General features: G+C 46.5%; 1 protein-coding gene and 1 long non-coding RNA gene across 4 annotated transcripts in view; one reads left to right on the top strand and one right to left on the bottom strand.

Annotated features, from left to right (window-relative positions):
- Positions 1 to 245: 245 nt before the first annotated feature.
- On the bottom strand, positions 246 to 25,618 carry LOC142818579 (uncharacterized). Its single transcript, XR_012896112.1, has 2 exons — positions 25,338 to 25,618; positions 246 to 1,200 (listed from the first exon to the last, which is right to left on the bottom strand). It is a non-coding gene; the product is annotated as an uncharacterized LOC142818579 (long non-coding RNA).
- Positions 24,836 to 26,879, top strand: part of CARHSP1 (calcium regulated heat stable protein 1) — a 51,253-nt gene continuing 49,209 nt past the window's right edge. The window contains exon 1 of one of the 3 annotated variants that reach the window (XM_075899279.1): positions 24,836 to 24,994. The gene's annotated coding sequence lies outside the window, so the exon portion shown is untranslated. Of the gene's footprint in view, positions 24,995 to 25,022; positions 25,161 to 26,879 lie in introns of those variants that run through there. The other 2 variants (XM_075899280.1, XM_075899281.1) reach the window with 2 other exon arrangements.

The raw sequence follows: 26,879 nt of genomic DNA, 5'->3' as shown, positions 1-26,879 counted from the left end.
ATTCTCCAAACAAGGCTAAAAGGCAAAGTCTGCACATTTCCTGCTTCCATCTGTTCTAATATAGTCCAGATTTGAGATGTCAACAAGATCTCATCTCTGTTTGAAAGGGTCAGCTCACACAAATGATAGGTCATTCCGTTCTTGCTAGTAGGGTGTAAGTTATTTCCTAAGCTTTCATAGGATGTTCTTTATTGAGCAGTAATCTCCAAGATAATAGATAGAATTACATCAGAACTTCCAGGAAGTCCATCACACTTGAGTTGACACTATTTAATCCAGAGGACGCCAGCCACCGAGTTATTTCATTACAAGTAACAATCTAGCACAAAGAATGGCTGTCAGTAATCCTAACACATGCTATGTTTTTTAGAACTCTCGGAATCTCTCCATCGACAGTCACATGCTGTTCACGTGACATGCAGCGATGGGAATTCCTGTTAGTTTTTTTATGCTGGGCGTGTTCCCTGCCTTGTAACTATGCAGGGCAGCTAGTGGCTTGTCTAAACACAAAAGTTGCACTGGTTTAATTTAAGCTCCTACAGAAAGAAGCTGCACTGCTTTAACTATAGTGTTGATGGCCGCTGGGCGTGGCTGCTCAAAGGCCCTGCCAATGAGGTCAGCCTCCATCCGTCCCCCTTCACAAATATTGCGGAGCACACAACACACAGCTACCACATGTGGGATGTTGCGCTCCCCGAGGTCCAGCCAGGGGAGGAGGCATTTGAAACAAGCCTTCAACTGGTCGAAGGCGCCCTCCACAACCATGTGGGCCCTGCTGAGCCTGGCATTGTAGCATTCCCAAGAGAGGTTGAGATGGCTGGTGTATGGCTTCATGAGCCAAGGCAAGAGAGGGAGGCCACCATGCAGATGGGCATGTTCACATCCCCCACCCTGATGGTGCGGTAGGGGAAAGAAGTTCTGGCATGCAGCTTCTGGAACACGCTAGAGTTGAGGAAGATGCAAGTGTTGTGCGCCTTCCCTGACCACCCGACATAGATGTCAGTAAACTGCCAGTGGTCCGTGATGGCCTGCAGGACCATCAAAAAGTAACCCTTCCGGTTAATGAAGACAGATGCCCAGTGGTCAGGGGGCCCAGATGGAGATGTGGGTGCCGTCAGTGGCCCCCTGCAGTCGGGGAAGCCCATGTTGGCAAAGGTGGTGATGATGGTGTCCATCACAGAGGTTGATGGCTCACACCACCTGCAGGAGACAAACAAACAGAGATTCACAAGGATGCCAAGGCCCCTGGGAGGTCCCCCAGCCAACACCCTCATTCCCTCCTCCCCCCACAAAGAGCAACCCTCCCCCCACTTGTCCCATCCCCTGGCACAGCTTTGCAAGGATGGGACTGAAAAAACGTCCCGGGGAGGGGGGCTTGCACCACCCCTTTCCCTAGAGAACCCCATTCCAGCAGTTCCCCCCGCCCCCTGCCTTGGAACAATAGCCCGAGAATGCCATAACTGCATGAGCAAAGCCCCGGCGGTCAATCTCCCCACACTGAACTGGTTCCCCATGGATCGGTAGCTATCCGGCGTGGCGAGCTTCCAGAGGGTGGTGGCAACATGCTTATGGATGGGGATGGTGGGTCTCATGCGAGTGTCCCATCACCTGAAGGTAGGGGCGAGCCACTCACAGAGCTCCGTAAACGTGTCCTTCCTAATTCTGAAATTCTGGAGCCATTGCTGGTCTCCCCATCACTCCATGGTGATCTGGTCCCACCAGTCTGCACTGGTGTCCAGAAGCCAAAGGCGGCAGGGCACGGTGTGAAGGGGAGGGCAGGAGGAATTCAGCTGCATGAATCACGCCCACAGAGATCCAAGGAGGGTCTTCCAGAGGAGCTGGGGGTTGGGTTCCTGAAGGGTCTGGTCTGCAGCCTGCAGACACTGCTGTATCACTTGCAGCACAAGCTGGAATAGCTGTAGACTGCCCAACTCCACTTTGAAATAGCTAAGCACTATTTCAATTTATTTCTATTTCGAAATAGCTAACCACTATTTCAATGCACATTTGGTATGTAGACATGCTATTTTGATATAAATTATTTTGGAAGGTATCTTCCAAAATTGCTCATTTCAAAATAAATGTGCAGGGTAGATGTAGCCTTAGACACTGAGCTGCCCATAATGATCTTGTCCCCTTGTTGTCTTGGGTGGGCTAAACCCAGTAACAATGACAGGGAGGAGTGATTTGCTGTAATCTGATTATCTATAAGACTATGGAGAGTTACAAAAAAAGACTATGGAGCAGCCAAAGTGGCTAAGAAAATTTTTCCCTCTGTAGAATATTAGTCAGATGCACGCTGATACAAACACAGCTTAGGACACCACTATCCTGGGATACCTCTGTGCAAGGTTTTATTTTACACTGTGTGCCTGGCTACAGCACCTTGAATTCCAGCTGAAAATCTCTTATGCAGGGAGTCTGCACTATGCCCCAGGGTTGGCAGCATGTAGTGGGTGTGTACGTACATGCTGCAGTGAAAAACAGGCAGCATCCACACTGCAGAGTGCAGCTAGTGTTAGTGAAAGACTCTGGCCGTGGGCAAGCTGCAGGAAAAAGGCTTTTGTAGCTCTCCACTGCTGGAAATGAGGTAAGGCTCTGGCTGGATGGAGGATGAATTATCACATAGCAACTGCATGGACAAGCTCACGTGTTGACTGAACAAATAACTGATCTATGATCTCATATTTTCTCTGTAGACTAAGGAACTGTTGTCAGTCCTGAATTACTGGTTTATAAGATATTTTATGGGTTGTAATTTTTGGAGATGTGTCTCTTTCTTTCAGCAGTGGGTACTGTACATCTCATATAGCTCCTCTAGCATGGGGATCTACAGCAGTGCAGGCTGTCAGGTACAGTCTAGGTGAGCAGAGTAAAGATGCCTGAAGGTTATGGGTATGTACTAAGGATGTAATAGTGTAGTCGATTAACCGATTAACTGATAAGCAAAAGCTTATAGGTTAATGCTATAGACTACAAGCATTTCCCTCTCCCCCTCCCCCACACCAGTAAATTGTTTAGCAGGCTGGCCAGCAGCCCAGCTCAGTCCTGGCTCATGCCAGGTCCAGGCCTACCCCCACTGTGGCTCAGAATTTAAAGTGTATTAGGAACCGGGCAGGCAGGCAGTCCGGCTCAGTTCTGGTTTCTACAGGGTCCAGGAGCTCAGACCTCACCCAGACAGGGGCTGCTGCCACCCCGCACTGCTGCCTCTTTATCAGAGGCAAGAACACAGGGCGACAGGCAGCTGGTCTGCGAGGGGAGCTGGTTTTTAAACTGGCTTCCCTCATGGACTAGCTCCCACCTGGCACCCCATTCTACTGCTGGCCCCACCCCCGGGGATTATAGGATAGTCGACTAACCATTAAGAATTCATGAGGTTACTCGACTATTCAATTAACTGATATTTAACATCCCTAGTGTATACTCGCCACACTACATGGCTTTCTGCTCCCCCCGGCTGTGCCTCCCATCTACACAGCTAGAACTAGCAGTGGAATATCCTGCTGAAGAAAGGACTCAGGCAGCAGGGAAGGGCTGTGGTAGAAGGGAGGATGCAGCTTGCTTTTCAGTGCGACATGTAGAGTCACGTTCACTAGCCCCTACTAACACTGTTGTAACGTAGATGTCTCCATACTTAGCTCTGACTGCTTGAGATGCCAGCTGCTGTCAGGATAGCAAAAATCACTCTCTTTCTTCGATTGGTTCAGTGTATCTCTTCACTATAACAATTAGTTCCTACTGTAAGGATAAGAGGAAGTGGTAGAGCAGTGGCTATAAACACCTTTCTTCTGCTATTTGTCATTGTCTTTGCTTCCATACCTTTAAAATACAGGCAGTCCCCGGGTTACATGGATGCGACTTACATCGGATCCATACTTACAAACGGGGTGAGGCAACCCCGCACTAGCTGCTTCCCCGCAGCAGACCAGGGAGACGCGAAGCTCGCCCCTCCCCCCCCAGCAGACCAGGGAGACGCGAAGCGGCTTTGCTCAGCAGACACCTCAACTTGAGAATAAAAGTGAGGTGTGGGAGAATAAAACTGAGCTCTGGAGAAATGTTTGGCTAGAGTTTCCCCTACAATATGTACCAGTTCCGACTTCCATACAAATTCAACTTAAGAACAAACCTACAGTCCCTATCTTGTACGTAACCCGGGGACTGCCTGTAATGTCTTAAGGGGTACATAATGGTGCTCAGGGGACAGTGCAGGCTTAGACTTCCCATGTAAATGAAACCTGTCATTTAAAAAATTTTTTACAAGCACTCTTCCGTTCCCAAAAAATCACAGCATATGAAATGGGGATATGTGATGGACAGGAGGAGCGCTGTCCAGCACCCGGTGACTGAAGTGTTCAACTCAGGTAGCTGGCGGGGGGGGGGGGGGGGGTTGCAGAAAGCCATGAAAGCCAATAAGAAAGACTGTTGAAATTTAAATTGAATATAGGTACATGACTGCTGTTCGTTGTGTGAGTTCTAAGTCAGCAGCTGGAGGAAGCAAGATGAAGTAATCAAACAGAATTACCATTCCTACAAGAAAATTTGGGCATGGGAATGGAATGGGCCTTGAAGTTAAGATCAGTACAGATCATGAGTAGATAGAGAAATGTATGTATAGTTGCAATCGGGGTATTTTTCTTTATTTTTCTGTTTGGTTAAACTTCTCTGTGTGAATTCCATGTGCCAACCCTCCCACATTCACCATATCTAAGCTACAGCCCAAAGAGACTGTGTTTCTTTGTGTTTTGATCTGTTCTTTTCTTAGTTGCTCTGTAACACCTAGCAACCAAGTATGCTTTATCAAGTATACCTTTTTGTTGTGTTAATAAAATCACCTTTTCAAGGTGATGATTTGATTCTTGTATCCTGGAAGGTAAAGGAGATCTGTGTGTGTACCTGCCTAGTCAGAGAGGTCAGCTATCAGAGACACAGTTTGTTTTCTGTGGTTTTGTTTCTTTTTTCAAGCTCTCTTGTAGCAAAAGAGCTTGGGGTACCCTTGGGAAGAAGTTCAAGTGTTTCTTCCTGGTTTTCAGGGTTTTTTCTAATTCACTTGATGGCGGCAGCCTATCTCCCAAGGCCAGGGAATCTGTAACTTTGGGGAGTTCTTTTTAAGCAGAAGCCTGTAGAGGCAAGGTATTTAAGATCTCTTGTGAGTCCCCACCTTCTGCACTCAGCATACCAGAATGGGGAACAGCCCTGACAGGATGAACCCTGCATGGATACAAAATTTGTATCCGCACCTGCATCCATACCCGCAAAAATGAGCTGCAGATATCTGCATCCATATCCATGGATGCGGATATCTGTGGATATAAAGCCTATATCTGTGGATTTGCAGGGCTCTAGGGATAAAGAGTAAATAGGAGGTTGGAAGGTGTGGAGGGGAAGGGGAACACTGAGGAAAAGGTTGTTTACTATTCCTCTTTGTTTTATCTATTTTTAACATAGCAGATGGAGGGATTTTCTTCTTTATGGTGATGAGATCACAGGAGTGTATTGTAAGAGTTGTGGCAAGTCTGTCATCAGAATGGACCATCCAGTCAATTGGAATTCCATTTTGGACAGTAAGGGTGTGTCTAGACTACATGCCTCCGTCGACGGAGGCATGTAGATTAGACAGATCGGCAGAGGGAAATGAAGCCACGATTTAAATAATTGCGGCTTCATTTAAATTTAAATGGCTGCCCCGCTCTGCCAATCAGCTGTTTGTCAGCAGATCGGGGCAGTCTAGACGCACCGCGGTCAACAAAGAAGCCTTTGTCGATCAGCGCAGGTATGCCTCGTGAAACCAGGTTTACCTGCGCCGATCGACAAAGGCTTCTTTGTCAACCGCGGCGCATCCAGACTGCCCCGATCTGCTGACAAACAGCTGATTGGCACAGCAGGGCAGCCATTTAAATTTAAATGAATCCGCGATTATTTAAATCGCGGCTTCATTTCCCTCTGCCGATCTGTCTAATCTACATGGCTCCGTCGACAGAGGCATGTAGTCTAGACACACCCTTACTGTCCAGAGCCTTACACTGCTATAATATAGTCTCAGAGGGATGGCTGTGTTAGTCTTTAACTTAAACAAACTTAAAATACAACAAATGATCCTGCAGCACCTTAGAGACTAACAAAAACTGTAGATGGTATCACAAGCTTTTGTGGGGACAACCCACTTCTTCAGATGAATGGAGCAAGGGGTCCAGAGGTACAAATCAATATTAGAAAAAGGGGAAAGGGGAAGGAAAAGAAAAGGAAAAAATCTTGTCAGCTAGAGTGACCGTGATAAATGAGGCTAATGGAAGTGGGCTGAAAGTGCCCGATACTTAGCTTTTGATGTCAACACACTAATGATTTCAAAAGCTAAGTATCGGGCACTTAGAGCCCACTTCATTACCCTCATTTAGCATGGACACTCAGACAAGATTTTTTTCCTTCTTTTTCTTTCCCCTTTTCCCCTCTTTTCCCGCTATTAATTTGTACCTCTGGACCCCTTGCTCCATTCATCTGAAGAAGTGGGTTGTCTCCACAAAAGCTCATGAAACCATCTACATTTTTGTTAGTCTTTAAGGTGCTGCAGGATCAGTGCTAAAACTTATTTCTGTCATATAGAGTCTAATACATGTTCTTTCATAGATGACATAATTTTCATTGAAAAAAGCACACTATGCTAAGAACTGTGGTGAATGCATTCGCTTCTTGTGATATAGCTTCTTTCTGTGATAGTCTGGCCAGTGACTATGCTATAGTCACTGTACATATTTGGGTAAATTGGGACAGCACAGTTGGGGCCAGGGCTGGCCTTACCATGAGGCGAACTGAGGCGGCCGCTGGACTTGATGACCTTCTGAGGTCTCTTCCAGCTCTATGATACTATGATAGGTGCCAGACTGTGGGAGGGGATCGCCACTAGGAGCTAGAGTATAGAAAATTGTGTCTGCTGCTGGTGCATTCTCTCTGCTCTATAGGCACAGAGATGGCAGAGCAGCACCATGAGAGGAGAAGAACAGGAAGGAGGCAGAATTGAGACCTTTCAAAGTTTTGGCCCAAGCGAGGGGACATGGGGGCGTCATTTGAGCTGCCCGCCTCAGGTGCCAAAATGTTGTGGGCCGGCCCTGGTTGGGGCTAGCCAAAATTGTTCCATCTATACTGTTCTCAATAGAAAATTAGGGTTTTGAGTAACATATTTTTTTAAAGTGCCTTCTTTGCACAGAACATTTAGATTTTTTTAATTGAAAAAACACCCCTTCAAAAATATTCCAGATTTATGTCAAAAAATTCCAAAATTTTAAATTCTATTGAAAAATCAAAGTTTTCCCTGGAAAGTCATAGATGACAGCAATCTTTTTTCATTTTTGTCCAATCAGAGTTTTTTGTGCCTGATTTTGCAACTGTTTCTCGTATGAGAAATTCCTCTGCAGTCAGTGGGCCTGGTACTAACTCTATTGCTTTGTAAGTTGTGTAATCATTTACGCCTGTTAAAAGCACAAAGAGAGTGTAAAGTACTATCAGATCAGTTGCGTATATCCACATTGCACAGTGGAAATGGGAGCAAGGTAATGGAGGCCAGATCCCTCTGAGCCCCGAAGCAGATGCTCCTTAAGGCCTTGATTCAACACATTACTTTAACATCTTTCTGAACTGTGGTCTAATTGCTCGTGCAAGGAGAATCCTTCCAGTACTCTGATTCTGAACATATACTCTCAGAATTGTAGGGTCCTACATAAAGACAGAACATACCCATCCATTCATCATGGTTGTCCCCTTGCAAGAGGTCAGATATGAAATTAAATGGCTATTACTGTTTTCCTAGGCCAACCTGTCTAAGCAGCAGCTTACGTCCATGTTAACCTCAGTAACAGGACTGCATAATTCTCTTCTCTGTTCTGCATTTTGAAACAGAACGCAATGACATTTTCTTCACAGTCCTCTCTCACCATTGTGTAATCAAGCAATATACAACTCCGAACCATAGTACTGTCCAGTTGATATTATAGGGAGTAAAATAAACAAACCTTTCCATCAAGACAGGTGTGTAGGTCAGTTGATTGTTAGCACAAACCAGCACTCTCACAGATTCTCTGTCAAGCCAGTGTTCGGATGCCTATTCCTGAGTCATCACATAACATCCCTGCTGGTGTTAATACACAGGTATTTACTTCATGACCTAACAGTGTCAGCTCTATCGATACAGAACTCCAGCTGCAAATCAAGCTCTCAATCTGCTGTCAGAATGCAGTTAAGGGCAGTGGGAAGAATGCCAAGGGAGAGGATGGGATCATTTTGCTATTTCCATCAGATGAATTATGAGCTTCATTATTCTCCCACTGAGGTCAATGGAAGCTTTTCCATTAGTATCAGTTAGAGAAGAATCAGGAGCCCAGAGGCTGTTATCCTCATTAAGATGTGTTGCAAACCTCAAAGGATGATGTTTTAGGGAATTTCACAGGAGGACTCTGAAGAATGGTACAGGCTGAACTAGAGATGTAAAGGACTCGTCGACAATCCGATACACAAATGAGACTAGTTGCTCCCCACTCTTGTTGCCTGTATCAGATAGCGGCAGCAAAGGGGAAGAGAAGAGTGATGTACTTAAAAGCGGCAGTGCCACATGGAGCCCGGGGTCAGCTGCTCTGTGCAACGCTGATGCTTTGAATGCCACGCAGAGCCCAGCATCAGGCTCCTCGTGGCATTTCAAAGCGGCAGCACTACATGGAGCCTGGGATCAGCTGAGCCCAGGCTCCATGCAGCATGCCAGCTTTGAAATGTACAAGAGTCCCCAGTGGGGGTTCTTGTGCATTTCAATACGGAAGCACAGCATGGAGCCTGGAGTCAGCGGGATTTCCCTCTCGCCCTGAGCTCCATGCGGCGTTCCAACTTCAAAATGCACAAGAACCCCCAATGGGGACTCTTGTACATTTCAAAGGCAGAACACAGAAGCGCTTGTCCACTAGTCAAGTAGTCAATGGAAATTCCATCGACTACTCACCTAGCAAATGAATCGCTACTTAACATCCCTAGGTTGAACCTCTCTAGTCTGGCACCCTTGGGACCTGATCGGTGCCAAACCACAGAATTTGCCAGACCACAGGAGGTCAATATTTGCCAGGGGATGGTAATGACCAAGCAAGTGTCTTTGTAATCAGTCTGAGCACACTCCATGCAATTGTGAAAACAGAAGGTGTATGCTGCAGCCAAGCCCTGATAACTCCCTTACCTGTAGTATTTGTGTGCACCCACCTTGCACTGTGACATCCCCCTGTGAAGGTATTGTGCATGTGTGTCTTGTATCTGCATCCATGTGTGTCTTGTATCTGCACACAGGAGCTGGCACCTATGAAAGCTTTTGAAAATCTTCCTCTTGATTTAAGAGCTATAGGAAAACATGCTACCAAATCTCAGCAGTTTAGGTTTTAAAACCCTATTTTCAAAGTCATCCTCTTTTGAGCCTTCAATCTGCTTGTGATTGAACAGGTCAGTGAGTTAGACCCTCCCTAGTATATTTCTCACCAAGTGGGGCTGATTGCTGTTTGGTGTTAGAAACTCTGTGGGTCTCCTGTGCTGTCTGATTGTACTTTCCAGAGTACTTCCTATGAATGTTATATCTGGTCATCAAAGATTTAAACTTGGCACGCTTTCCACAGACTAGCAAGCCTGCTGTTCTTGAAACACTGTTGTCTCCTCCGATACAACTCACTATTGTTTGGTAGTGTTTTCTGAGGATTTCCCCCAGGTAATGCAGACATAGCTGCAAATAAAAATCAAATATTTTATACTTTCCTATACAGGCAGTCCCCGAGTTACGCGGATCCGACTTACGTCGGATCCGCAGCTACGAACGGGGCCCTTTCTCTCCCTGGTCTCCAGCAGACCAGGGAGAGGAAGCAAAGCGGCGGAACACGCGGGCAGCGGACAGGGCTGTCCGCTGCCCACGCACTCCGCGGCTTGGCTCTGCTTTGCCCCCCCGTCCCCCTGGTCTGCAGACCGGGGGGGGGGGGGGCAAAGCAGAGCAAAGCAGAGCCAAGCCACGGAGCACGCGGGCAGCGGACAGCCCAGATGCGTCTGGGCTGTCTGCTGCCCGCGTGTTCCGCTGCTTTGCTCCCCGTCCCCCTGGTCTGCAGACCAGGGGGACGGGGAGCAAAGCAGAGCAAAGCCACGGAGCCCGAGGGCAGCAGGACAGCTATGGCGCATCTGGGCTGTCCCGCTGCCCCCGTGCTCCATGGCTTTGCTCCGGACACCTGTGGTACAGCAGCTGGGGCACTGCCGGTTGGTCCCGTAGCGCCGCTCTGGGCGCTACTGGACCAACCGGGCAGCACCCCAGCTGTTCTGCCCCAGGCGTCCTGATTCAGCCACTGCTGGTCAGATTCAGCAGCGGCTGAATCAGGACGCCTGGGGCAGAGCAGCTGGGGTGCTGCTGGGTTGGTCCAGTAGCGCCGAGGAGCGGCGGCGCTACTGGACCAACCCAGCAGCACCCCAGCTGCTCTGCCCCAGGCGTCCCCAAGTCAGCCACTGCTGAAACTGACCAGCGCTGACTACAGGAAGCCCCTGCCCCGGGCTTCCTGGAATCAGCCGCTGATCAGTTTCAGCAGCAGCTGACTTGGGGATGCCTGGGGTTCTTAAGTTGAATCTGTATGTAAGTCAGAACTGGCGTCAAGATTCAGCTGCTGTTGAAACGGATCAGTTTCAGCAGCGGCTGAATCTGTACGCCAGTTCTGACTTACATACAGATTCAACTTAAGAACAAACCTACAGTCCCTATCTTGTACGTAACCCGGGGACTGCCTGTAGTAGTTATCAGTAAAGTGACACACACTCCAGCTGTGGGAACACATTGTACGTTTGTCTTGCATGGGGGAAACTTACTACAGGTTGAACCTCCCAAATCTGGGACTTTCTGGTCTGGCAACATCTGTGGTCCAGCAGGGCCACTGATGTTGCTGGACCAAAGAGCCCCAGAGGCAGGAGCAACTCAGGGGCTGGGGAGCCCCAGCTGGGCCAGGCAGTATCTGGGGAGCTCCTGCCCTGGCTGGGGAACCCCTGGTATAAATGGGGCCATGTGGTGACTGAGGAGTCCTTGGCATCTGCTGGGCCAGCCGGGGCAGAAACCTCCAGCTGCAGTGGGACTGTCAGTGGCCACGCCAGCCCAGCCAGGAACCCCCAGAAATCCCTGGTGGCAGCAGAGCCAGGGACCCCCCCCCCCCCCCCCCCCCCCCCCGCGGCTGAAATGGGTCTGGCGGAGGTGGATAGCCTTGCTCGGGAACCCAGGGAATCCCAAGTGGCAGTTGGGCCAGCCCTAGCAGTGGAGCGGGGTGGCCTGGTGGCCCCAGCTGGGAACCCCGGGGAATACCCTGCTGCTGCAGAGCTGGCAGTAACCAAACTGTCTCCGCTGGGAACCCTGAGAGATCCTGAGGCAGCGGGCGGGGTGGGGATCTGTGCTGGGCTAGGGTTAGGGGAGCCCCAAGCAGAGGAGTCTGGCAGCAGGGCAGTCAGCAGGGGAGCACTGGCCTCCCCTGGTCTGGCAAACTCCCTAGTCTGGGACATCTCAGGTCCCAAGGGTGCCGGACCAGGGAGGTCCAACCTGTATTGATATGTCTGAAGAAACAAATATAAATACTGTAAGCGTATGGATGATAGATGCAATAACAAGTTCTGGATGAATTCTGTATTATACAGATTACTTTTTGGTTTTGGGGTTTCTACTAAAAATTGAATAAAAGATTAAAAGGATCCCAAAAGAGATCCCAAAAGAGATCCAAAGAAGTGCAGGCTCCTCCTGACTTCAGTCACCTATAGATTTCAATAAAGCTCTATCCAAACAAATCTTACTGTAGGATCAGAGCCTCTTTTGACAACTATGTTGCTCACTACTCAGCCTGTACTTTGATTGTGGTGTTGAGCTGCTTGAAAAGCGTGATTTCTTTAGCCCCTCCCCCCACACCCATACAGCTGTGTCAGGCTTTCAAACCAGCAATAGGATTTTCCCACAGATTTTGTGTAGCTGATTCTTGTACAGTTCTTCCCCATCTTGATTTTTGTACATGCTTTTCCTTTTTAGTCCCTTTTTATCATTAATAGCTCTAGCATTGAGGAGAATAAGATTGGTTCTAGTCTAGCTCTGCTTTTGAAGAGAATGTTTTCAGATGGTAGGCAGTGTTTTCCTTCCTAAGCAGATGACCCAGCATATGCTGATTTGTTTTTATTTCATTTGGAATATTTGTGTTATGCTAGAGACTGTACATGTCACATAGCAAGACACAATTCCTGCTCCAAAGAACCACAGTCCTAAAAAGACTTAATTTTATTCTTAACTTTAACCCTCGTCACTAGTCCCTTGGATAGTGAATAGGACTATTTAGCAATGAACAGGACTATTTAGAGGTTCAATCCCTTCCTCTGCCCCTCATCTGTCTTGTGTATTTTGACCCTGATCCTCCATTGGCTTACTCAGGAAGTAGCGTTACCCCATTTTGCAGATGGGGAATTGAAGCATGGTGAGATTAATTTCCCAAAGTCCTAAAGATTAATTTCCTAAACTCAAGAGCTCAGCTTCTATTTAGGGATCTAACTAAAGTGGTCAGTTTTTCAGCAGTGCTCAGCATTTGGCTATTTTAAATCAGTATCTTAATGCATGATGAACTCTAGAAAATCTAGCTCTCCAAAGGACATATCTCAGATGTATCGAAGCCAGGTTTTCTGAATAAGTCCAATTCCTTCACCATGAGACCATTCTTTTTCCTCCTTTTATACTCTTAATATAATTTTACCCCTCACATCTAACATATGGTTTCATAATTATGACAAGCAAAATAAACAGATTATATTTGATTAATTGGCAATTCTGCTTTCTTCTTGGCATAGTAGTGGCACAAAGATTTTGCCCTTCATATCCGGCACAAAGATTTTGCCCTTCATATCCCAAACAAAGATCTCTCACACACACACACACACACACACACACACACACACACACACACACACACACACACACACACACACACACACACACACACACACACACACACACACACAGTATCATGAGCTTTCGTGAGAAAAACCTACTTCATCAAATGAGCTGGAGGGAAATAACAGAAATCAAGATATTTATAACAGCAAATAAAAAATGTCTGTCAACTGTAGGACTAGTGCTAATGAGGTTAATTAAGTGGGCTGGAAGTATCCCATTCTCAGCTTTTGATGTAAAAATGCAATTGTTAAAGGCAGGGGAGACTGGCATATCTGATATACTCACCCAGAAACCTACCCCTGCAACAAATTCCATTACCAACTCTGTCCACATATCTATACAGGCAACAACATCACAGGACCTAACCACACAAGCACAACCTCAGGGGCTCATACAACTGCACATTCTATATGCCATCAAGTGCCAGCAATGCCCTCTGCCATGTGCCATGGGCCAAACCGGATAGCTCTACCACAAAGGATAGAGCTACATGACTGCTTTTGTTTGTTTGTTTGTATGTTTGTTTTTTGTTTTATCACGATCAGACTAACACAGCTACTTCTGTTACTTTTTATCATGCAAAGGATAAATGGACACAAATCAGACATCAGAAATGGTAACACACATAAACTTGTAGGGGAACATTTTAACCTTCTTAGGCACTCAATCATGGATTTAAAAGTAGCCATTCTTCTACAAAGGAATTTTACCAATACAGAGTGAGAGTGCAGAATTGGTATTAATCTACAAATATGACACTGTTTCCCTAGGCTTGAACAAAGATATTATAAAGCCCGTCTTCCCTGTCTTTAACTGCATTTTTACCTCAAAAGCTAAGAATGAGACATTTCCAGCCCACTTAAATAGCCTCATTAGCACCAGGCCTACAGTTGGCAAGTATTCTCCCCCCACCCCCACACACACACGCATTGTAAATATCTTGGTTCTGTTTTCCACTCCAGCTCATCATCTGATGAAGTGGGTTATACCCAGGAAAGTTCATGATACTATATGTATATATTTGTTAGTCTCCAAGGGAATATCTACACTTTTGAAATCACTTATTTTGAAATAATAATTCCCAAAATAACTACAGGCAGTCCCCGGGTTACGTACAAGATAGGGACTGTAGGTTTGTTCTTAAGTTGAATTTGTATGTAAGTCGGAACTGGTACATATTGTAGGGGAAACTCTAGCCAAACATTTTTTTTAGTTTTGGATAGCATAGGGAAAGGTTAACTCCCCTCTAATGTTTGTTTTGCTGTCTGTTCCCCTGTTCAGAAGATTTCACATCTATTTCTGTCCCTGTGACAAACTCAGGACTAAAGGAGTAACTCATCAAATACCAAACAGCTCTGCACCATAGCTTTATTTCCACACACCACCCAGGGTTCCAGGAGGAGGGTCCTTTTTTTGCTAACACAATGAGGCCAGCACTTTGTTTGTTTTGGTGGAGTCTTTGTTTGCCCAGGGAGCCCAGCATGTATAGGGGGAGGAGGAGCGGAGAGGCTGCTTTTGTCTGCTGTTCGGCAGCCTGTTGCTCAGGGGAGGGGGCAGCCTGTTGCTGGCAGGGGGGGGGGGCAGCGGGCGTGGGGAGGCACTTTTCCTCTGCCCGGCAGCTCTGCGGGATCCCTGTCCCTGTGGCCAGCTGCTGCAGGCAGAGGCCAGTTGGAGCCGGCCGAAGAGGAGGAGGAGGTGGATTCTAGGACCCAGGTGAGCGAGCCCCGGGGACGCTGCTGCGCTCCGGGAGCCCGGCATGTATAGAGGGGAGGAGGGGCAGAGAGGCTGCTTTTGTCTGTTCGGCAGCCTGTTGCTCAGGGGAGGGGGCAGCCTGTTGCTGGCAGGGGGGGGGGGGCAGCGGGCGTGGGGAGGCACTTTTCCTCTGCCCAGCAGCTCTGCGGGACCCCAGTCGGAGCCGGCCCGAGGAGGAGGAGGATCCTAGGACCCAGGTGAGCGAGCCCCGGGAATGCTGCTGCGCGTGTGCGGGAGTTGCCTCACCCCGTTCGTATCTAGGGATCCGACGTAAGTCGGATCCACGTAAGTCGGGGACTGCCTGTATTTCAATATAGCTTGTCCACCCTACAGGGAAGCCTCAAAATTAGTCTGAAGCAGGCTCTGTTATTGTGGACTTGCTATCTCGACTTAGAGTCCCCAGAAGCAATGGGGAGTAATTACTTTGAATGACTCTGGGGAATAGTTATTTTGAAATAGCAGCAATGGAGCATTCACACTACCACTATTTCGAAACAACTATTTCAAAATAAGAATTATTCCTCATGGAAAGCAGGAGGTATTATTTTGAAATAACTGATCCATTATGTCAAAATAATGGGCTTGGTAGTGTGGATGCGCCGCTTGTTATTTCGAAATAAGGGCTGTAGACCAGGGCTGAGGTGTCAATGGACTAATTGTTGTTTTTAATGTTACAGACATCTGGTTGCCCCGTGAGACTTTTTAAAGATGAATAAAGTATCTTATGGAGTTTAATGATGGAAAGATCAAGACTTGCCACTGAAGAGATTTCACTCAAAAGGATTGATTCAATACTCTTGCAGTAACAGTGCTATTTTAAATATTTCCATTATAATTATTTTATTATGTACATTTATTAATAATCTTCATCTACTCTTGTCACTTAACTTCTCTGTAGTTTACATATTTGTTAAGCTACACTTAATGTATACTTTTCCCTCTGGTGTCTTGTGAAGCCAAGTTGTAAAGCAATTTGACACCTTTGGATGATGGAGTTTATACCTAGATGAGAAAAAAAAAAAACCTAACATCAAAATTAAGAAAGCACTACCGTATTTTCCGGCGTATAGGACGACTGGGTGTATAAGACGACCCCCTATCTTTTTAATTAAAAGATAGGGTTTCATCTTATACCCCAGCGCCCCCCGCCTCCTTTGCTCCCGGTGTCCCTGGTCTGCTGGAGATGGTCCCGAGCAGACCAGAGGCACCGGGAGCAAAGCCGCCAGGAGCGCCTGGGCTGCCCCCGCCCCCCCCCGCCGGAGCCCCTCCGCGGCTTTGAAAGCCTCGGGGGAAGCCGGCGGCGGGGCATCCCAGGCGCGCATGGGCTGCCCCCCTGCCGGAGCCCCTCCGCGGCTTTGAAAGCCTCGGGGGAAGCCGGCGGCGGGGCATCCCAGGCGCGCATGGGCTGCCCCCCCCTCCGGAGCCCCTCCGCGGCTTTGAAAGCCTCGGGGGAAGCCGGCGGCGGGGCATCCCAGGCGCGCATGGGCTGCCCCCCCGCCGGAGCCCCTCCGCGCCGCCGCGGAGGGGCTCCGGAGGGGGGGCAGCCTTCCCCCGAGGCTTTCAAAGCCACGGAGGGGCTCCGGCAGGGGGGCAGCCCATGCGCGCCTGGGATGCCCCCCCGCCGGCTTCCCCCGAGGCTTTGAAAGCCGCGGAGGGGCTCCGGCGGGGGAGCAGCCCAGGCGCGCCTGGGATGCCCCCCCGCCGGCTTCCCCCGAGGCTTTGAAAGCCGCGGAGGGGCTCCGGCGGGGGGGCAGCCCATGCGCGCCTGGGATGCCCCGCCGCCGGCTTCCCCCGAGGCTTTCAAAGCCGCGGAGGGGCTCCGGCGGCGGGGCATCCGGCGTACAAGACGACCCCCGATTTTTGGGGGATGTTTTTTAACTTCAGAGGTCGTCTTGTACGCCGGCATATACGGTAAGTAGGGACTTGAGTCATTGGCATTCAGCCATCACTACTTTGTAGTTCTTTTATCTCCTTCAAAATTTTGTTTGGTGCAGTTTTCAGGGTGGAAAATAACAAATAAATCTGTGCACTGAAGGTCACAGACCTGAAAAAATGGAGTGACTCTTATTGTGGCCTGCTGTTTTTGCCAGGTTATCTATCTTCATTTGTAGCTTTTTGGGGGTATGGCTCCACAGGGTAATATGACTGATAAAATCTAGATCTTCTAGGCATTTGCTATCAATCCATGCTGTGCCAGTGTTTGGGTTGTAATACATTTCATTATTTAGTTTATGGTAACACCAAACAATAGCAGAGATAAAATGCAGCCCAGTTTCACACCAGTGATTACTTTGATCCTCTCTGTGATGTGGTTGTTCACCCTTACAGAGCACTTGGCATCTCTATATACGGCCTTAATCATGTTGACAACTTTTGCTAGGATTCCCAGGACTTTAAAATGTTCCATGAGGTATGGCTGTGCAGACTGTCAAATGCTTAATGAAAGTCAATGACATTGATGAGAAGGGAAGACTGCCATTCTATACATTGATAGAAATGCAGCCTTGTTAGTCTCATCACCTAATAAACCATCTTGTTAGTCTTTAAAGTGCTGCATAGTCCTGTCTTTTATTCTATACATTGTTCTGTGATGGACCTTGTATTGTGTACAAGGTCTACACAGGACTTCTTGGTCCTTAAGTTCTAAGCTTTGCATCCATTGCCCCTTTCATCCTTCATGGTATCACAAAGCAGAAGACTTCCCCTGACAACAGAGAGTAATATAAGTCCTCTCCATTTTCTACAGTTAGTTAGAGCATCCCTTTTTAATATTGTAACAATGATTTTATGTTTCCATAGGTCAGGAGAAATCTCCTTTTCCCAGACTTCATCAACACTTGTGCCAGTTTCATAAGGTGGTGATATTAAGTGCTTTTTGGCCCTTCAGCTATGATGTGATCATCTGCTGCTTTGTTGCTTTCCAGCTTCTTGTCAGCCTATACTTCTGACCTCACTATCAGACCAATGTTAATGTCAGGTCAATCAGATCTGCAACTTTCATCAAGAAAACAGAACAGACTAGGCAGCACCATACTAACCAACAGAGATCTCAAGAAGAAAGTGACATCAAGGATAGGAAAGGCATCCACACCATTCACTAAATTCATCAACATTTGGAAGTTAAAGATATACAGCACCAGACAAAAATTGAAGATTTTCAGTGTGAACATAATTTCAGTGCTAGCGTATGGGCATGAAAGCTGGAGTTATTTTAAAAGATTAGACAGAAAACTAGACACCTTCAAAATAAGCGATAGATCCTGGGCATTGAATGGAAAAAGTGAATCACCGACACAGAGATCCAAGAAATCACCCATCATCAGCTACTCCAAGATCAGAAGGAAGCATTGGACATATTTGAGGCATGTATTCCAAATGCCAGTACATAGATTTCCACATGCCAGTTTCAAGCGGAAATCAATTGGTGTGAGGAAATGAGGGTACCCAACCAAAACCTTAAAAAAAGGCCTCAGTAGGGAGGGCAGAACAGTCGATTTCAGTTCCATAGATTAGATGGAAGCAGAGACAAATGACAAAGAGGGACGGAAGAAATTAGTTACTGCCTTGTGCACCTACACTGGCATGGAAAAGATTATTGCCTACACTGTTAGCATTTCCTTTATTGTATTTGGCCACACATCCTAACTCTACCCACTAACATCCTAACTATGGCAAGGGCACATACAATTATAATGTATGTTTCTTTTATGAACACTAGTGTTTTCCGTATTTACCCTGATCCTTCTACTATAACTCATCAGTGAAGAGCAGAGGGCCATTCATTTCCTACACTTACGTAAACTGAGTGGGATTGAACAAAAGTGTGATTCAAATAACAGGTGACTAAGATAATGTGGGCACACAGTGACTTATCAGCTGTTTATCTGAAAAAAGAGATTATAAAATGTGGTGACTATATCTCTCTCCGGTATATGGTAAACAGCTTTTAACAGGATATGGAACATATGCTTGAGGTTTCATATAAAAGATGGCATATGGTGATTCTGTGCTGATTTACATCAAGAATGGTGGCATTTAGCAATGAAGCATGAAATCCACCCTCATGTAAAGCAGTAGTACAAATCCCATCTACGACTTAAGATCTATTTAGAGAACTTACGTGGCCTTGTGCTATCTGTTTGCATAAGGGCATTTCTGATAATCTTACTGAGATCCATCCCATTATCTGATTTTTTCCCCAGTCCAAGTAATGGAAATGCATCTGAAATCATTCTACTCTTTTCATTCATTTTAAATGAATGAAAAGTTCCCTATGGTACTACGCTGTTGAATGTGTGTTCTTGAGAAATAATTGGCCCTATCACTGTGGCTTTGTTTACACTGGTAGGTTTTGTTGAGGAAATGTGTAGAGACAAAACTATGTGAGCATGTACTCTACAACATGACTTACGTTGTGAAAAAATGGCCCTTTTCATCAACAAAAACTTCCAACTGCATGAGGTACTTTTTTCTTTTCCTCTCCTTGTGTTGTCAACAAACATGTAGCGTGGACGTCTTGAGACATTTTGTTGCTGATTCTGACAACCATAATGTGGCCCAAATTCCCAATCAGCCATCCTACACAGCAGTTTGAACTCCACTGACCTGCAGCCAGGTGACAAGCTACTCACTCTGCCTCTCTTGCAAGCCCTGTGAAATTTGAATCCCATTTCCTGCTGTTTGAGCATCTGGACAGTCCAATCCTCATATGATAGCTAAGCCTATAGTGGTCTCATGGTGTTTTCCCAGATGCTCATATCTGGCCATCACCACCTGGTATTTTGGAATAACACAAACTGTTTATTCCCCAATGAGAGAAACAGCATTTGAGCCTCTTTGTGGCAGTTTTAAGTATAACTTGTACACAGGCCTTATTATCTATTCTTTCTCATATTGTTAGTACGGATGTAAAATCTTCATTAATCAATTAACCAGTTAAATGTTTAACCAGTTAAAGTGGGATCCTAGGCAAAGCTGGAGTAGCCCTTCGCCTATGGCAGGGTACAGTCAGAGGACTGCTGTTAGGGAACCAGTTAACCGTTACCCAGTAAGGGTGATGCTTACTGGGGAACCAGTTAACTGGTTCCTCATTCACATCTCTAGATGTTAGGTGTGACTAAATAAAACACACGTAAATTTTAAACCAAAATATTAACTTTGCAGTGATTCTGAGATGTGTTTGTTGCCTATAAATAGGAAAAGAAAAACAAAGGAGACATTTCAAGCTCTATTTATGCTACAAGCTTGAATAGTTTCTAAAATAAGGGTTTAAAAAAAGTATGGCCTGTCTGGACAGCATCAGTCAGTAAAAATGGATTAGCAGAGAGCATTAGCAAACTGAATCCTGAAGACTGTCTGTTAAGCCTGCCAAGACTGTTGCATGGATGGAGCCTTTGGTAAAATGCACAGGCTAATGTCACTGTGGGCATAAGTTAGTCAGAAATCTGGCATCCAGTAGATTGGTCTGTAACGTATATTGATTCGGTAGGGTCCAAATTCAGTCCCTGAAATAAGTGAGTACAGTTTTCTTTGTTTCAAGCTATCCTCTTAGTGTTAGGAAAAGAATTTCCCTGTTGGCATAAGTCCATATCTGCTTACTGCAATGTTATCTTCATCTTCCTCTGAAGCTGTCCATGCTGTCTGCTTTTGGCAATAGAATGGTGGACTTGGTAGACCATTACTCTGGTTTGATCTAGTCTGGCAATCCCTGGCTGCGTCTAGACTGGCAAGAATGTGCGTGCAGTGTAGACGCTCCGCAAGTTTTTGCGCAAGAAGTCTGCAGTGAAAACATAGCCTAAGAATTTATTTAGGGGCTCCCTCTTAAAGCTCCTTCCTGTGAGCCTGACTCCAAGGCTGCATCTGGACTGGCAAGTTTTCTGCAAAAGCAGCTGCTTTTCCGGAAAAACTTGCCAGCTGTCTACACTGGCTGCTTGAATTTCCGCAAGAACACTGACGATCTCATGTAAGATTATCAGTGTTCTTGCAGAAATACTGTGCTGCTCCCGTTTGGGCAAAAGCCCTCTTACGCAAATGCTTTTGCGCAAGAGGGCCAGTGTAGACGTGATATTGTTTTGCGCAAAAAAGCCCTGATCGCGAAAATAGCGATTGGGGCTTTCTTGCACAAAACCACGTCTAGATTGGCATGGATGCTTTTCCACAAAAAGTGCTTTCGTGGAAAAGCATCCGTGCCAATCTAGACGCTCTTTTCCGCAAATGCTTTTTACGGAAAATCATGCCAGTCTAGACGTAGCCCCTGTGTTTCTACTAAACACCCAATTAGAGGTGCACCTCTGAATTCCTGGGGCTGAATGTGGCCCCAGGAATACTGAGGATGGTGAATTAAAATGTGGTTTTCCAATCCATTCTGTTTGTTCTTTTTCTTGCTTGCAGTTTCCTTTTTCTTCCTTTTCTGAACAAGCTTTGTTCGGCCACTAAATACTAAATCAGTGGATGTTACACTGCTACAAACCACTTACACGTTTCTGAGCCATGTATAGCTGATATGTAACTTGCACCACAGCTACATTTCTCATCATGGAAAGCAGACTGAAAAGATCAATTTGTTTTATTTAGCCCATTCCCTTGTCAGTAGAAGGTTATTTCCTAATACATTTTCTACTGCTTTGTCCACCTTTGGGATGTCTTTCATACTAGTCAGCTTAAATTTTCATATATTTATATACACACAAATACACACACACACACACATATATATATATATATATATACACACACACACACACACACAATTACATCATGTTTTTCATTCACTAAATGGAAGCATTAATTCAATATTATGTTATTCTCTGCAGACAAAATGTATCCTGTAGTGTCTGAGCTCAGATGGTTCATGCATTCTGGCTGTTACTAAGATAAAAGCTTCTTTGTTTTGTCTGGCATGTTTTATTTGTCTTTTATGAGACTCTGTTTGCACAGAAAAAATAAACAGAATGATCCTGAGTTATTAATATTTGTGTAGCATGAAAACCAGCAAATTCTGTTTTTGTTTCATTGAGCCAAATCTTCCTTGGTGTAACTCCCTATAAGTTACTGGAGTTATGGTGGGGATGAATTTGGCCCATTTTGTTTTAATAATTTTTTTGGTATTTTACAGCATGATATTTTAGTCCACAGTGTTCTGGAAATTGATGCTAGTACAGTTTAACCTTTGTGTATTGCAGATGCATACCATAGGCCAGATCTTGCAAACATTTAAGCACAGTGCTAGCTTCACTTTAATCAGGCGAGTAATGCCATTGAAGATAATAGGATACCCTTCAAGTTCAGTATACATATGATCTTTTGCAGGACTGGGGCTCACGTTAACTACAATTTAAACACATTGGTACAGGGATGACCCAACATAGTGCTCGACTTAAGTGAATTTACATGGTCTCATCAGGTCATATAGGGTTTTTAGATATTATAGAAGAATTTTGTTTTCCTACATCTGTTAGAATTAGTGATCTTCATTCAGCTTGTCTGCTGTTCAGTAGTACCAGCAATTAAATATGCACCTGCTGAGGATTGAAGAAACCACACAATAGAAGTGCATAGTATCAGAGGTAATTTGAATACATAAAATCCTATTGAATTTGTGTTGCAATTATTTTTAAGCGGTGTGTTTTTTGGTTTTTTTTTTTGCTTTTAATTATGAAACTTTTGCTCCTTGTTCAGAGCCCTTCATTAACCTGCGGACTTTGAACTGTAATTGCATGTCCCAACCCACTGTTGTCAATCTTGGTTATAGGTATTCCTGGAGGTTTCATCACGACAATCTTTAATTACAGATTAATCTTTAATTTCTGGATATTCCAGGACAATCCTGTAGGGCTGGCAACCCTTGTTTTCTTCCAGAGAATGGGAGTATGATGGATTAAAGACATAGAGGCTACGTCTACACTGCAGCACTATTTTGGGATACTGGAGGTATCCCAAAATACCTATTCCATGTCTATTGAGCATGCCTATGATTTCAAAATATAAAAGGGTTCACTATTCCGACATCCCTGTAAACGTCATTTCACAAGGAGTAAGAGATGTTTTGGAATACTGATTTATTTCAGAATAAGTGCTGTGTAGACAGCACCAATTTTCAACATGTCTACATTACAAAATTAGGTCAACGTATTTTATATCAGCATACAGCCACTGCAGTAATTGCATTGCTTGTGTGTGTCTACACTGCGGTAGGCAATAATTTTTGCCTGGGGGGCACTTCAACAATTTTTGAAGTAGCCCCAGGCCACTCCTGAAGGAGCAGGGCCACCTCACCTCCAGACCATGATTGGTCTGAGGGTGGGGAAGTCCCTTTGCCCCTCCTTCCCACTAGGCACCCATGCCCTGGAAGAGGCTTGGCACACTCCCCCACCTCCAGGCCAATCAGGGCCTGGGGGTGGGAGAGCGTGGGAAGCCGCCTCTCACCCTTCAAGGAGCATGTGGCACCCTTCGAGGACGGACACTCTTTGAGGATCCGGCCTGAGGAGGCCCTTTTGCCCGCCCCTGGTCTACACGTCTGCTTCTTACATTGGTGGTGCACATCCTCATGAGGAACTGATAGTGCAGGGCATTGTGGGATGCCCTTAACAGCCAGCTCCCCACGAGCACTGGCTCCTTCCTGCCCTCTTCTTTCCCCATGCTGCTACCTGTGATACAGACTCATCTGTTAACTGTTTTGACATTTACACAGTCACGTCCATAATCTACACAGCACAGCTTACTGCGACACAGATGTACCACTACAGCAGTGCTGTTGTAAGGTATGCCATGTAGCTGGTCTTTGTTGTTTTGTCCTGCTGATAAAATAAATCACCCCCATGAGAGGAGGTAGCTTTGTTGTCAGAAGAGTGTCTCTTGCCAACAAATTGCTGTCCACTCCAGTGCTTTTTGTTGGTAAAACTTTTATTGGCAGGGGTGTGGAAAAAAACATACCCAGGACTGACAAAGTTTTACTGATGAAAGTGCAGTGTAGACACAGCTGTAGTTAAACCAAACTAAGCCCCAGTGTAAACAATGCTAAATTATTGTAGGAATTGTTCCTTCAACATAGCTACCACAAGGGATGTGAATGGGTAGCCCATTACCTGGTTACCAGATAAGCAGCATTACCATTAATGGGAGATACTTACTGAGTAACCCTTAACTGTTACCCAGGGGCAGCCCGCCACCTGCTACACAGTGCAACCCACATGGGCTGGGAGCCAGCAGCCCAGCAAAGGCTCACAAGCAGCCAGGCTAGAATAGCCCCCTTGCAGTGTGGGGGGCTGCTCCAGCTCACCCCTATTTAATCAGTTAATTTGTTAAACAGGATTTTACATCCCTACCTACCACTTTCCAAGGAACAGATTTACTACAGCTACTTGTAGGCATCTAGCCTGTGGTCTTCCTATTGTAGACATAACAGCAAGCCAAACACTTTGCTTCCAAAGCCTGGAACTTTCCAAACTGCCCCAAGAGTCTGAGGAGCTTTCACCTCCTTATGGCTGGTTTACTCTTGTGGGGGAGGCAGGGAGTTTGTTTTCAAACTATGAGCCCACGGCAGCACTTAGTGCTCCCCCAGTCTTAGGCTTGGCAAAACTCACTCTTTATTTTTGTAATTTTGATGGATTTTATTTTTTTTATTCATCTATTTTAAGCATTTTCATTCATTATATTTCGCTGATTGTGGGAAATTATGCCGCGGGGACAGGGGACTCAGCCGCTGGGGAGCTATCAGCCAATAATTAATGACATTAGACCTCAACATTAAAAAAATAAAAAAGCTTTGTACCCATGAACAGGCAACTTGTCAGGAAACTCAAGGTTTTCAATCAACCCTTCTATCAAACTCTAGTAAGTTCTGCAGCAGCAGTTTTCTTCCTCTGCCTGTCTGTAAATGTTGATGATGCAGGATGGATATTTTTGTTTGGGGGATGCACAGTAAAATGCACATTCACTGTTTAATAATCGACTCCTTCCAAGTCTTACCCATTGTGTATGCAGCCCTCTGCCAGCGCTGGCCCCCTTCCGTAGCAACCCCTCCCCTCAGCTATCCCCCAGGGATCTCTCCCCCAGCCTGCCCCAAGACCCCAGCACCTCCCTCTGCCGACCGTGTGCCCCGATGGGGGCCCCAGCGCCTCCGCGCGGAGCCTGTCCCCGCCCCGTGCGATTGTCTCCGGCGAGGGGGTGGCGCCCCTTTCAGCCCTGCCCACTCCACCCTTCCTGCAGGCGGCGCCAGCACTCGGCCAGGCCCCTGGAGCGATCGGAGCTGCAGCAGCCGGAGCCTGGTGCCCAGCGAGAGAAGTTTCCCGGGAGGTGAGCGAGCCGGCTGCGTGAGGACTCGGCGGCGGCGGGGGGCGCCGTGCAGGGCCAGCAAAGCAACTTGCTCGGGAGACCGGGAGCACGCAGCTCGGCGCGAGGAAGCGTGCAGCTCGCTCGTCTAGCGCCCGGCCCGGGAAGGGAGGAAGCGCGCAGATTGCAAGTTGAGCGGGGGGGGGGAGTGTGCCCAGGTCTGTTGCTGTGGTTGCCCGAGCGGTGGGGCGGGGACGGCTGCAGATTGCAGCTAGCTCGCACGCCAAGCAATCCCCGAGGGGCTGTGCAACCAGTGTGCGCTAGCCGGAGCGAGACATCCGGTTGTAACAATGGCTTTGCAACTTACTGCGAAGTGCAGCTCTGCGAGACTCCCACTTTACATGCCCCGCAGGCCCGGGGGCACGACAGGGGCTGCCCCGTGTAGCCGCTGTTCTGACTCCTCTGCTGGTCTGGACGAGCCCCAGTTGTTCAGCGGGCAGGCTCAGTGAGCAGAAAGCCGAGGAGGGGCGCACACTCCGACACAATGGCTGAAAGGAGAGATCTGGCTGCGTGCGCTGGGAGCCTCCTCACGCTTTCTCCTGGCTGATGCTCTTGCATTTAGAATCAGCGCGGAGCAAATCCCGACTCCCTGCGAGCTCCCTTTCTCTCCGCCCTCCTCCAGTCTGGTCTGAATGGTGGCCCCAAACTCCGGGTGTACAACTCATTTCTTTGTCTTCGCGCCGGCCAGCCATCGAAAGCGATCAGTCAGGACACTTGGGGGAGGAAAATAGAGACGTCCTTTAACTGCTGAAATTCATTGGAGCGAGAGGGCTCTTTGGAGGGATAGAATAGGGCAAAGGACTGAGCTTTTGCATGGAAGAGGCTCTCCTTGAAACTGGGGCAGGCGGGCAATACAGAAGGCTTGAAAAGGTCCTTTCATTTCAGTTTCGTGAGTGTTCTCTGGTAGATTTGTAGTTATACAGAGTCTTTACTTAGTATATTTGGTGACTGGACTTTTAAATGCTTCCTGGGGGAAAAAAGGAGGCTTGGGCCCGGCCTCACTCCTAACACTCCCGAAGGTGATTCACACTGAGGTTTCATCATCTCTCTCATTCCAGTGTGTTTATTTTAACAAGAAGGAATTCATCTCAAGACCAGTGTTTGCTCAGTAGACCCTTTTGGAATGCACAGGTTTTCACTTGTAAACTGTGAATATATAATTATTCCACTCAAAGTTTTTTTTTTCTGTAATAAATGTAGGCAATGCATGAGCGAAGAACCCAAAAGACAAGCTTTTCAAGTAGAAAGGGGAACCCCAGCAACCCTTCTTACCTTGCCATGGAATTTATATGATAGACAGGAAGAAAAAAGTGTACAAAATATTTTTTGTTACCTTTTTACAGGGACACTTGGACATTTCAAATAGTAGCAATATTTCTTATATATTAAGTAGCACCTTAAATTATTAAAGCTGGAAAAAGCCATAGTCTGAGGCCTGAACAAAGACATTAACTGGATGGCCTATTAAAACCATCAAGCAGTCCTGTAGCACCTTTAGAGGCTAACAAAAAAAATAGTATCATGAACTTTTGTAGGCAAAACCCACTTCCTCAGATGCCACTTCTCATCTGAGGAACTGGGTATTGCCCAATGAAAGCTCATGATACTATATTTGTTAGTCTCTAAGGTGCTACCGGACTACTTGTTTTTAAAGTTACAGACTAACACTGCTACCCATCTGAGTATTATAAAACCAGTCTTCCTTACATTTAACAGGTCATTGACATCAAATGCTATGTATGGGACACTTCCAGTCCAATCGGTTAGCCTCATTAGCACAGTCACTACTATTGGCAGATTCATTTGTTCCCTTCTCCCTTCTTTCTCTGTTATAATTCTAATAATTCTC

Source organism: Pelodiscus sinensis, chromosome 16 (genome assembly GCF_049634645.1).
Source record: "Pelodiscus sinensis isolate JC-2024 chromosome 16, ASM4963464v1, whole genome shotgun sequence".
Taxonomy (NCBI): domain Eukaryota; kingdom Metazoa; phylum Chordata; order Testudines; family Trionychidae; genus Pelodiscus; species Pelodiscus sinensis.
Note: the sequence above shows the minus strand (reverse complement) of the source record. Positions and strands in the feature narration are given on the sequence as shown.